The following is a 12,492-nucleotide window of genomic DNA, read 5'->3' as shown; positions in this document are numbered from 1 at the left end:
TGACAATTGGCACAGATATCACTGACAGTCATACCAACTCAAAAAGAAATATCTCGACCAATGAGTTTTCGCGCAAAGTTTAAATTAAAAAGTCTTACTAAGTATTATTATTGCGACAGTTTTATTCGAATACACTCAAATTGATTTAGGTCAATATCCAATTAAACCTTTCATATCAATATATACATATATTGGAATGAGGACATGTGACCACACATTTTGGGGCAAATATTTACACCTCAGCAATAACTACTCAACAAATTTATAAATTTTCATTCTGCAAAATTAAATAAAGTATATAGGGCAGTTATCTGTAGCCCAAAGTCCGTCGGCCATTTCCTGTGCGCGCTCTTCAACAGTATATAGCGGTCCTACCTCTCATACAATTAATATAAGAAAAAAAATTAAATGGGTATAATATAGTTTATTACTGAAAAGGTATGAAGTTAATCCGCGAATTACCCAAGCTCTAATACACTACATAAATATTAGTTACTCTAGGAGACATTATGACCCGAATCGACTAATGCGTGAGTTATCTTAACAAAATTGAGTGGAAATATACATATTCTCGACTCTCTGAGAGCACTCGTCAACAACTCGATATAAGGGAATTGTGGGAGGGCATTTCAAGCTCCATACGTACAGCTGCAACCGAAACCATTAATATTCTGAAAATGCAAAAGAACAGCTGGTACGACGAGGAGTGCCATGTCGTAGCGGAGAGAAAACAGACCGCCTATCTCGCAACGTTACGATCGACCACAACACGTGCGCGATGGGATAGATACTGAGAGTTGAAGAGGGAAGCAAGACACACTTGCCGACAGAAAAAGAGAGAGGCCGAAATGCGTGAGTCTGAGAACTTAACAAGCTAGCCGACAGGGGTAATACTCGAAAATTCTACAAAAAATGTGGCGACTAACAAAAGGTTTCAAGAGAGTAGCATACTCCTGTAGAACTCCCAAAGGTGATCTAGTGATCGATGCCCAGAGCATACTTAAATTATGGAGGGAACACTTCTCCAGCCTGCTAAATGGCAGTGATCGTACAACGGCAGAAGAAGGCGAACCCAATTCCCCAACCGATGACAATGAAGCAGACGTTCCACTACCCGACCACGAAGAAGTTCGAATAGAAATTACCGCGACAGGGGCCGAAGGATTGCCAGCCGAGCTTTCAAACACGACGGCTAAGAACTAAAAAGATTTTATCAGCTTCTTTGTAAAATATGGTCAGAAGAAAGCATTCCCAACGATTGGAATATAAGTATGCTCTGCCCAATCCATAAAAAGAGAGACCCCACAATCTGCGCAAACTATAGTGGGATAAGCCTCCTAAACATCGCTTATAAAGTGCTATCGTGAGTATTGTGTTAAAGATTAAAGCCCACCGTCAACAAACTGATTAGACCTTATTAGTGTGGCTTTAAACCTGGCAAATCAACAACCGACCAGATATTCACCATGCGCCAAATCTTGGAAAAGACCCGTTAAAGGAGAATCGACACACACCACCTCTTCGTCGATTTCAAAGCTGCTTTCGACAGCACGAAAAGGAGCTGCCTTTATGCCGCGATGTCTGAATATGGTATCCCCGCAAAACTAATACGGCTGTGTAAACTGACGTTAAGCAACACCAAAAGCTCCGTCAGGATCGGGAAGGACCTCTCCGAGCCGTTCGATACCAAACGAGGTTTCAGACAAGGCGACTCTCTATCGTGCGACTTCTTCAACCTGCTTCTGGTGAAAATAATTCGAGCTGCAGAACTTAATCGGGCAGGTACCATCTTTTATAAGAGTGTACAGCTGCTGGCGTATGCCGATGATATTGATACCATCGGCCTCAACAAGGAAGCAGGACGAAATATCTCCTGTCATCAAACAAATAGTCGTCGCACTCGCGACTTTGCTCTCACGTCATTCTTGACAGTCATGACTTTGAAGTCGTAGATAATTTCGTCTATCTTGGAACCAGTGTAAACACCACCAACGTGTCATCCTGGAAATCCAATGCAGGATAACTATTGCCAACAGGTGCTACTTCGGACTGAGTAGGCAATTGAAAAGTAAAGTCCTCTCTCGACGAACAAAAACCAAACTCTATAAGTCACTCATAATTCCCGTCCTGCTATATGGTGCAGGGGTATGGATGATGACAACAACTGATGAGTCGACGCTGCGAGTTTTCGAGAGGAAAGTTCTGCGAAAGATTTATGGTCCTTTGCGCATTGGACGCGGCGAATATCGCATTCGATGAAACGATGAGCTGTGTGAGATATATGACGACATTACATAGTTCAACGAATTAAAAAACAGCGGCAACGCTGACTAGGTCGTATTGTCCGAATGGACGAAAACACTCCAGCTCTGAAAGTATTTGACGCAGTACCCGCCGGGGGAAGCAGAGGAAGAGGAAGGCCTCCACTCCTTTGGAAACACCAGGTGTAGAAGGACCTGGCTTCGCTTGGAATCTCCAATTGACGTCACCTGGCGAAAAGAAGAAACGACTGGCGCGCTGTTTGTTTGATGACAGGAGATATTTCGTCTTTCCCTCGTTCACTGCCAGACCCATTTGTTTTGCTTCCTTGTCCAGTCTGGAGAAAGCAGAACTAACGTCGCGGGTGTTGAGGCCGATGATATCAATATCATCGGAATACGCCAGCAGCTGTACACTCTTATAGAAGATGGTACCTTCTCTATTTAGTTCTGCAGCTCGAACTATTTTCTCCAGAAGCATCACCTTAATCGTTGTGCCGTGATTAAATATTGTTGCAGGTCCTTAGCATTAAACTAATTGAAGGCAGCTATGTGTAGAATAGAGTCAGTTAACATTGTATTTTAAGCAGTTTTTATTTGAAAAGTTTAATTAGCGACGCGAATGATCTAAGTATGGTATTGACTTCTAGTATTCTCTCATCGACAGTAAGACTTGTTGAGTTATATTTTAGCAAGCAATTGCGATGTCGTCCGCGCATGCGAATATTTAATAGTAAACTTTATGTCACTTACTTCATTAACAGAGCAGTGCAGAATAAGATTCAAGATTGTGGATGATAATTCTGAAAACTTTGTTGCCGTCGTTCAAGATCGCTAATAAAAAATGTTCAAACAGCGAAAATTAACGAAAATGCGAAATTTAAATGTATTTGATGAAACGGTTTGTAATGTGATGCTTATAATGGTAAATTTTTGAATAGCATCCCCCAATTTAGGGTTAAAATGGGTATGTACGGATACAGGAGGCCCTTCAGATCAAGAAAGTGTATAGTATGTATACATATAGTTGCCGCTGACTTATGGTTTTTGAGATATTTGCATTTACATATAATGACTTTTACAATTGTATTTTTAACTTTTATATCCACTAACACTTCACACTTCACTTCTTTTAGAATCGTATATCACCAAGAGATTTTTCCGTGTAAAACAAGGAAATGAATTCTCTAAACTAAAAGAAATTGAAGCAGGAGTTCCTCAGGGAAGTATCTTAGGTCCACTATTATATATTCTGTATACAAGAGACTTACCGTTAGCACCAAACAGTATGACTGCCACTTTTACTGATGACACCGCAATACTATGCGTCGAAAAAACAGCAGAAAAGGCTGCAATCAACTCTGTAGAAAGCTGGACTAAAAAATGGAGAATAAAACTAAACGGTGGCAAATCGGTTCATGTAAATTTTACAAACAAAAGAATCACTTATCAACCCATAAGTATATTTAGATGTATGCATTCCATACGCAAATACAGCTAAATGTCTTGGCATCACGCTCGATGCAAGATTACGTTGGAAAGACCATATTAAAATAAAAGGATTGAACTTAATGGAAATAGTCGAAAATGAAATGGCTATTGGGCGAAGGTCAAACCTGTCCATACCCAACAAATTACTTCTTTATAAACAAATAATTAAGCCGATATGGTCATATGGTGCGCAACTGTGGGGATGTGCCAATGATGGCAGTATTAATATTATATTTATGTACAACGTTTTCAAAACAAGGTGCTAAGAGGCATTGTAAATGCTCCTTGGTACTGCAGAAATGCTGATATCCATGGAAACCTAAGGATGAATACAGTCGCCGAAGAAATAAGGAGTCAGGCAGATGCCCACTACAAAAGGCTTAATGCACATGTGAACGAGGAGCCGAGAAATCTTCTTTTAGACACATGCCTCTCTAGTCGATTATGTCGTAGAAAACCACATAGCATTGTAAGCTAAAATATAAAGGAATTAATTATATACCGTATTTGTATGAATATTACTATTAATTTCTATGTAATTTGTTTTTAAGTTATTCAAATCAAACTGCTCGTTAGTTTTTGAAACTAGTTGTAGTGATATCAAACATTGTTAAAGTTTTAAAAATGTTTGTGATAAAAAAAAAAATTTAGAAAAAAAAAACTTCACTAATTCGTTTTTACTCATTTTTTCTATATTAAATAGTGCAAAAATAACTTTTATTCAATATTTAACCTGGACACCTGTCGATCCATATAGGCTGTAAGTTGAGTAAAAATTGAGAAACTTAATATAACTGTTTGCTGACAATATGAAAATATTGTTATGTATTGCAGATGGGCGGAATTGGACCATTGCCACGCATAGGCGATTGTGAGGAACTTAAGTAGGACGGTTGTAATAAAGTTAACGATTTGGAAATGTTGTTCAGGCGTAAGTCTTTCCACGAATAAATGCCAAACAATACTGAACAAAAATAACTTGACAGCGTGACACAACTGAAGATCAAAGAGTAAAGTCAGCCGGTTTCTCGAAAATTCTCTTATTATTCAGGTAGGGGATACCTAGTTTTTATTCTAGTTATCGCTTGGACGAACAGATGGATAGACAGGCACGTCCATCGCGTTACCATGAACATTACATTAGTTTTAGATGTTACAAGCAAGCGTTAGGTGAAAAAAATCTATTAAGTATCTGAAACTGTTCAACAACTGTTCATTCTCATAACTTGTATTTCTTTTGTATGTTTCACTTGCCTCTACATTAGCAATATCTGTGTTTCGTATAAAAGAAAACATATTAGTCTGCTTTTATTGGAAATAATAGATAACAGACCATTATATGTACGTAATGCCGTCTTTTAGTTTCTAGATGTGTTATATTAACACACAATATCGGAATTTAATGAACGGAAATACTTGTTAACTTACTATTCCTATTTATAATATTTCAGTATACAGTAGAAAATCATTCTTTCGAGTAAAAATAGAAACAACTACTACTAAGTATGTATATGGTTATCGACGTATAAGAAATTACCCCAGCTACACTCATTGGGTTAAGATATTGTTTGTCACGAATTTTGAGTGACCACCCAACAACTATGACCAAGTTTTCAGTGTGAGTGTTGATCACTATCGGACATGTAACTCAGAAGAACAGTTAAGTGCGTGTTGTTTGCTAAAGAAGAGAATATTAAAAATAGAAAACATTAAAATGTTGATTAACGAGTTACATCAACACTGTTGAAAAAGGACCAATTCATATAAGCTTATGCATTATTCTTCGTCATAGACAGAGAAAGAAAATACAAATTTATTAATTTATCCAACTTTTCCTGTTTTAATCAGACAAATGTCACTGTCGCTACATTTTGCTGAAAAGTATAATAGTTTTGTTTACGTAGCGATTCTTTGTATCACTTAAAACTAATCAAGATAGGTATGGATAATATTATATAAAAAATATCAGGATGAAGAGACAAGTTAAATTCCGTGTGAGTGTCTGTAAAAATTGAAATATCTTTATGAAACTTGGTAAACGGTATCCTTGTCAGAAAGGGGGAGGGGACCCTAGATAACTCCGCTCACCTCCATATAACGATTGTGTTCAAGACTACTAAAAGCGCATTAAATCAATAAAGAAACACCCTAGAGGTATTAATATGTACACTCGAGATGATACCAGGGGATTTTATAAGAGCTGGGGTCATAACACAACGAAGTGAATGGAATCGTCTACATTTAGGTGAAAATCCATATCTCAGGACCTACTCAAACCGATCTCGACCAAATTTGGTGTGTACTATTATTTTGACATTCCTACATATGTTTAAGTGCGAAAGTGCGCGAAATTTGTATATCAAAAATGGGCTGAATCGGATGAACCGCCCCCAAATACCTAATACAAATATTTTCAAACTTCAGGTTTACTATACTTCAACAATATATCTTTGTGTCTAAAATGTATAAAATTGAGTAAAAACATGCCCTAGTCCCCATATAACTAATATCACCAGGGAGCCTTAACTATACCTCTTAACACCTTATTGGAACAATATTCATGCATCTTTCATTGGCGCCACCTCTTAATTACGCACCATATACTTATACATAAGTATATAGGCTTCATAATTTGTTTGTACCACATTAATTTTGTTATTTCAACAAAAGTCGCAACTACTTGCTGCAAACAGTAAGTCTCTAGTATGCATAACATACAATTGTGGTCCTTCCCTTGTGGTACACCTGCAACAATTTCTTTCAGTTTGCTGAATTATCTCGGAGTGATATATGATTCTAAAAGAGCACAATATTCAACAGGTAAACATAATTTTAATTCTTGCAAGGCATACCGCTGAGTACGCTTTCCTCTCTTCCAACGACTTTTCTATTTTGGATGTTTTTCTATGAATTTGTTCTACTGTTGAATGCTTGTTTCTGAAGCTGAACTGATGATGATATGGGATCGATTCGATTATAGATTTTAATCTGTGATAAATTAATTTTTCAAAAAGTTTTGAGATTGTGGAAGTAGTGAAATTGGTCTATATGACGAGAATATGAGAGGATCTATTTTAGGAGCCATGGAAACTTCAGCAACTTTCCAAAGCTTTGAAAAATATCTCAGACGAATTAATGAATATAAAAGATAGGTGAGCTTTGGAAGACTTTTGTATTAACTGCTTTAATTCGCCTAGTGCTTTCTCAACTTTGAGCTTTTTATTTAATTTTTAAGTTCACGAATGGAGATGGCTGTAATTCTTGCAGACTCGGGTTGAACATTACTGAGAAAGTTTCATCTAGGTGTGTTGTGAATGCAAACAATGCTTTATCACAACTAATTCACAATCCCAAGTATTTCAGTATATGTATGTACATATATAGAAGTTCACGCAAGTGAGAAAAGTTCCGTGAGCGACATTCATTGAGCCGTATGTAAAAGAATCGTTTCTGACCACTCCCAAGTGAATGGCAATCAGAGAACTTTCCTCACTTGCGTGAATTTCTACACATGACTCCATCCCCCAGTTCCTTGGAAAAAAGTTCGTAAGTGAGCGTAATCGGATTAATCGAAAACCTATAAATTGCCATAATTAAGCCGAAAATTAATACACAAAACTTTTATTTACTACAACGGTTCGAATAGCAATTGCCCGTCTGAAGAACCACAAATCGGCGGAGTCGATGGATTGCCGGCCGAGCTATTCAATCACGACGGCAAAGAACTGATAAGAAGCATGCATCAGCTTCTTTGTAAAATGTCGTCGGACGAAAGCATGCCCAACGATTGAAATTTAAGTGTGCTCTGCCCAATCCACAAAAAGGGAGACAACACAATCTGCGTCAACTACCGTGGAATAAGTCTCCTCAACATCGCATATAAGGTTCTATGGAGCGTATTGTGTAAAAGATTAATCAGTGTGGCGTTAGACCTGGAAAATCAACAAACGACCAGATATTCACCATGCGCCAAATCTTGGAAAAGACCCATGAGAAGACAATGGACACACACCACCTCTTCGTGCACTTCAAAGCGGCTTTTGACAGCACGAAAAGGAGATGTCTTTATGCCGCGATATCTGAATTTGGAACCAGTATAAACATCACCAAAAATGTCTTGCCAACAGGTGCTACTTCGGACTGAGCAGGCAATTCAGAAGTACAGTCCTCTCTCGACGAACAAAAACCAAACTTTGTAAGTCACTCATTATTTCCTTATGGTGCAGAGGCATGGACTATGACAACATCTGATCAGTCGACCTTAGGAGTTTTCGGGAGAAAGGTTCTGCGAAAGATTTATGGCCCTTTGCACGTTGGCCACGGCGAATATCGCATTCTATGGAAGGATGAGCTGTACGAGATATACGAGGACATTGATATAGTACAGCGAATTAAAACACATCGGTTGCGATGGCTAGGTCATGTCGCCCGAATGAACGAAAACACTCCAGCTCTAAAAATATTCGACGCAATACCCGCCGAGGTAAGCAGAGGAAGAGGACCACTTCGTTGGAAAGACCAGGTGGAGAAGGACCTGGCTTCGCATGGCATTTCCATTAAGCGCCACCTGGCGAAAAGAAGATACGACTGGCCCGCTATTGTTAACTCGGCTATAATCGCCAGTTAAGAAGAAGAAGTTCAACTATCGTTATTTTGAGAACACCTGTGGCTCAAAAATCTTCAAAATGCCGACGTAATAAGTTTAATGTACATATGTACATATATCCTAGATTCAATTCAAGCTATATTCATATATTTTTGGCATCACTACTGAGCCCCATAGAACGGTTTTGTTCAAAGCTATTAAGAATGGGAGAAATCTTTAAATAAATGAGGCAAATACATAAAATTTTCCTCTCGGGATGGTACCAAATGGCATGATAGGACCTGTGGTAAATTTGAACAATAGGAGTGACATCGCCCACATTTGGATGAAGACCCATATAGCTTCACTTATTTCAACCAAATTACTTCCAATTTATTTAATTTAGCCAGATAGCACGAATTATTCTTTTGATTTTGCCACTTATGACTAAAATCTTTCTAAAGCGAACTAAAACCAGAGAACGTAAAAAAATGTCTATAAGAACGTGTGTATTTTAATATTTGACAGATGTCGTTTACAGTCTGTCGCGCTCATTATGTTCAGCACATCAGTCTTTCGACACATTAGGGGTATTCTCTTGCTCTTGCAAAACCCTTGAACGGTGCAAGAATTGCATATATTTATTTCCTCTTGGTGCACCGGCACAACAACAAATACACGCAGAAAATTATTTGTAATGGCTGTAAAATATGTCAGACCAAAACCTATGTATATTTGCATGCAATGTCACGTAAAAATATAATTGCAACCCTGTTTTAGCTGTCATTTTACATAAAGACATATTCTTCTTCTTCTTAATTGGCGTAGAAACCGCTTAAGCGATTATAGCCGAGTTAACAACAGCGCGCCAGTCGGAACATATTACGTCGTTAAATTGTTGAGGAAGGTAAGTTTTAAATAGATTTTATTATTTCTATTTAAAATATAAAGATTTGTTACAGTTTTTTTTGTTAAAAATGTATGCAGAAGGTGCGCCAATTCACAATAGCCATGCTTAATGGTCATTCACAACAAATTGACCGAATTAGCCATTCATATATCACTAGATTCTGCAATGGGTGGTCTCGTGCCCTTGTATATTTCGGTATAGTATTTTTGCAATCTGCAATCCTGCAAGAGCAAGCGAATACCCCTATGGACTCTTTGACATGGAAGCAAAAAATATGAGCTTCGCCATTGGTTGTCCGCGTCAACGGAAGCATTGAATGTATGTACATATTTACATACATTTGTTGCATGTAGACAAATTTACAAGCATTATGCGTATGGTTCTTTTATATTTGTTTACATGCACACATAATTATATATGGACAAATGTGCGACCGCTTGGTCTTTTAACATGATATCGAAAAGTTTATTGACCAAAGCAAATACTTATTTAAGTATATAAATATACATACATATGTATATCGTACCAAACCTATATAAAATGCATATTTAGGTAGTAATACAAATCTTATTGAATTATATATGTATTTGCAAAGATTTTATGGAATTCATCATAAAATAGCTCAAATATATACATATGTACATACTTATGTGCTTTCATAACAAATACATATGTATGTATGTATACCGATCTATAAACCCTGCGAACCACGGCTACCCGCTTGAGACAAATATTCCAATACAACTACACATTTTTTCTCTATACACTAACACCAACGCACATTTTCTGGTTATTTTTTGTTTACCTAAATGCGATGAAAAAAAGTTTCTTTCATCTCTTGATTTATTTGAATGAGTGCAAAGGAGAAAACATTATTGTCAATAGTGACAAAAGAAAATCCCAAAAAGGGTAATAAAAAAACGATTGAAAGACGCATGTCATTCGTGATCGTACTATCGTAAAGGAGGCTCGTACAACAAGAAGGTAAGTGAATGCTTTTTTTTAAATAATTTGCGAATAATTACTTCATTTGTTTTTATAGCATTGGAATTAGCAGCTGCAGCAATATCATCAGAAGCAGCAAATTTAAATTGTTAAGTAAGTATGTGAGAAAAAGTGTGTGTTGTTTGAAATTGGATTGCCCAGTTCAACATAATACGCAAAAATAATTACATATGTATGTTATGCGTTTAAGGCGGCCTGCACAATCCAATATAATATGTGAAAACAAATGTTTGCCTTATATTTTAAATAATCGGATAATATTATTCTTTTATTTCAGATTTGATTTGATTTATTACCATGATGTTTATTTAATTAATCTTTCTTTTCAGATTTTATCACTATTTTTACTTAATTAATCTTTTCTTTCAGAGTAAATTCTATTTGTATTTAATATATTTTATTCTTTCAGATAATATTAATCCTTTTTTTCAGATATTATTATCATTTTATACAATTAATCTTTCTTCAATATAATTGTTATTTATTTTCAGATATTAATATCCTTTATTTTATTTTCAGGTATTTGTCTTTTATAATATTTTTCCACTCTTTTATTTTCAGGTTATTAAACTTTATTTTATTTACAGGAAGTTGTGTTTAATAATACTTTTCCACTCTTTTATTTTCAGGTTTTAAAAATTCTTTTCTTTATTTAATCTTTTTTCGGATATTAAATATTTTTTAAATCAAATATATTTGTATTTATATAAATTGCAATAAATTTTTTGTAAACATATAAAAGATAAAATAAAATAAAAATTTTGAAAATTAAAAAGTTTAGTTTGAAATTTTAAGAAATTTTAAAGTAGGAATCAAAAAATGCAACCCTGCATCAGCTGTTTAAAATGCAACCCTGTATCAGCAATTTAAAAAAAGAAAATGCAACCCTGCATCAGCCGTCGATTGGGGATATTAGAGCAGGACAGATATACTTTTTTATATGACACTGCTGAATGAGCGCAACAAAGATGTATGATCACATGTATACGTACGTGAGTAGGTAAAATATCTGCCAGGCTTAAGAAACATTCTATATGTTTACCACCACGTTTACCACCATGTTACCCGCTAATTATCTGGTGTTTTACCCGCTCATGGTTGGCAGGGAATTATATGCAGCATCGTTTGCGCATAGTAAATATGCGAATCTGTAAGCGTACATTCCTTAACATCGGAAATAGCATAATTTCTCATTTAACACTGAAAATGCTCAATTCTGCTATTTTCGTGCCCCCTGATGTTAAGTGGTGAAACGCGCTAATAATTTTCTGTGGTGAAATGCACTCATCCAAAACAGTAAATATCCCAATATTGAAATATTCCTAAATTTTTGACATCGTGAAGCTTCTCTGCTAAAACTATGCAAACTCTTAGATACCAAATGCCCGTATGTCAAAAATGGGTTGATTCATGTCAATAATTGCTGATTTTTTTCGAATTTTCGAATATACAACTGAGTTTATATCACATAAGTATGTACATATATCGGCAAATATGTAACACGTCTTAGCATGGGAAATCGGTTCAAAAATTACCCAAATTCTTTTATACTTTCGTTATTTTAACAAACTTTATGCACTTAAAGGTGTATTCGCTTACACCCGAACCGAACTTATTTGTTTAAAGGAATGTTCAATGCATATTCCTTAATACCCGCATATTCACTTTATATACTTACGTATTTTAGCATTATCATATTAGAAAGCTTTGTTTTTTTGAACTTGGAATTAAATTGCCTTTTCATGGTCACTGAAGACGCTTAACAGACAGACAACTTTTTTTCCATTTTTTTATGTACAAATATTCTACATATATATAGCTCTCGAATGACATCGTCGAGTTAACAAATAGGTCGATTTTTTCGTCTAAAATCGACATTTTGGCTTGAAAATGGCACCAAAAATTGAAAAATTTGAAAATTATAAAAAAACTCGACGTCAATTGAAATATAAACTAATAAACTAAAGAAAGCAAACTTTTGGTTTCAGATGGTCCAGTGATGCTGTAGGCTGGTCACCGCACAAAAACTTCTTTTTGAGGTGCCTGCAGAGATCGACGATAAGTCCGTTATTCCTCGCTATTTTTTAAGTATCCTTCAAATGTTATACTTTCATAGAAAAAAGGTCTTTTTACGACGAAGCAAACCTTACCCCCCCCTTAAGTCTTCTAAAGCTTCGTATTGGTGTTTTTAAATTGCTTATCTCGCCAGTACATAGGCAAAGAAACAAGCGAAAGTCAATAAA

This window comes from Bactrocera tryoni, chromosome 2, assembly GCF_016617805.1.
Source record: "Bactrocera tryoni isolate S06 chromosome 2, CSIRO_BtryS06_freeze2, whole genome shotgun sequence".
NCBI classification, from domain to species: domain Eukaryota; kingdom Metazoa; phylum Arthropoda; class Insecta; order Diptera; family Tephritidae; genus Bactrocera; species Bactrocera tryoni.
The sequence above is the reverse complement of the archived record's forward strand: the minus strand, read 5'-3'. Positions refer to the sequence as shown.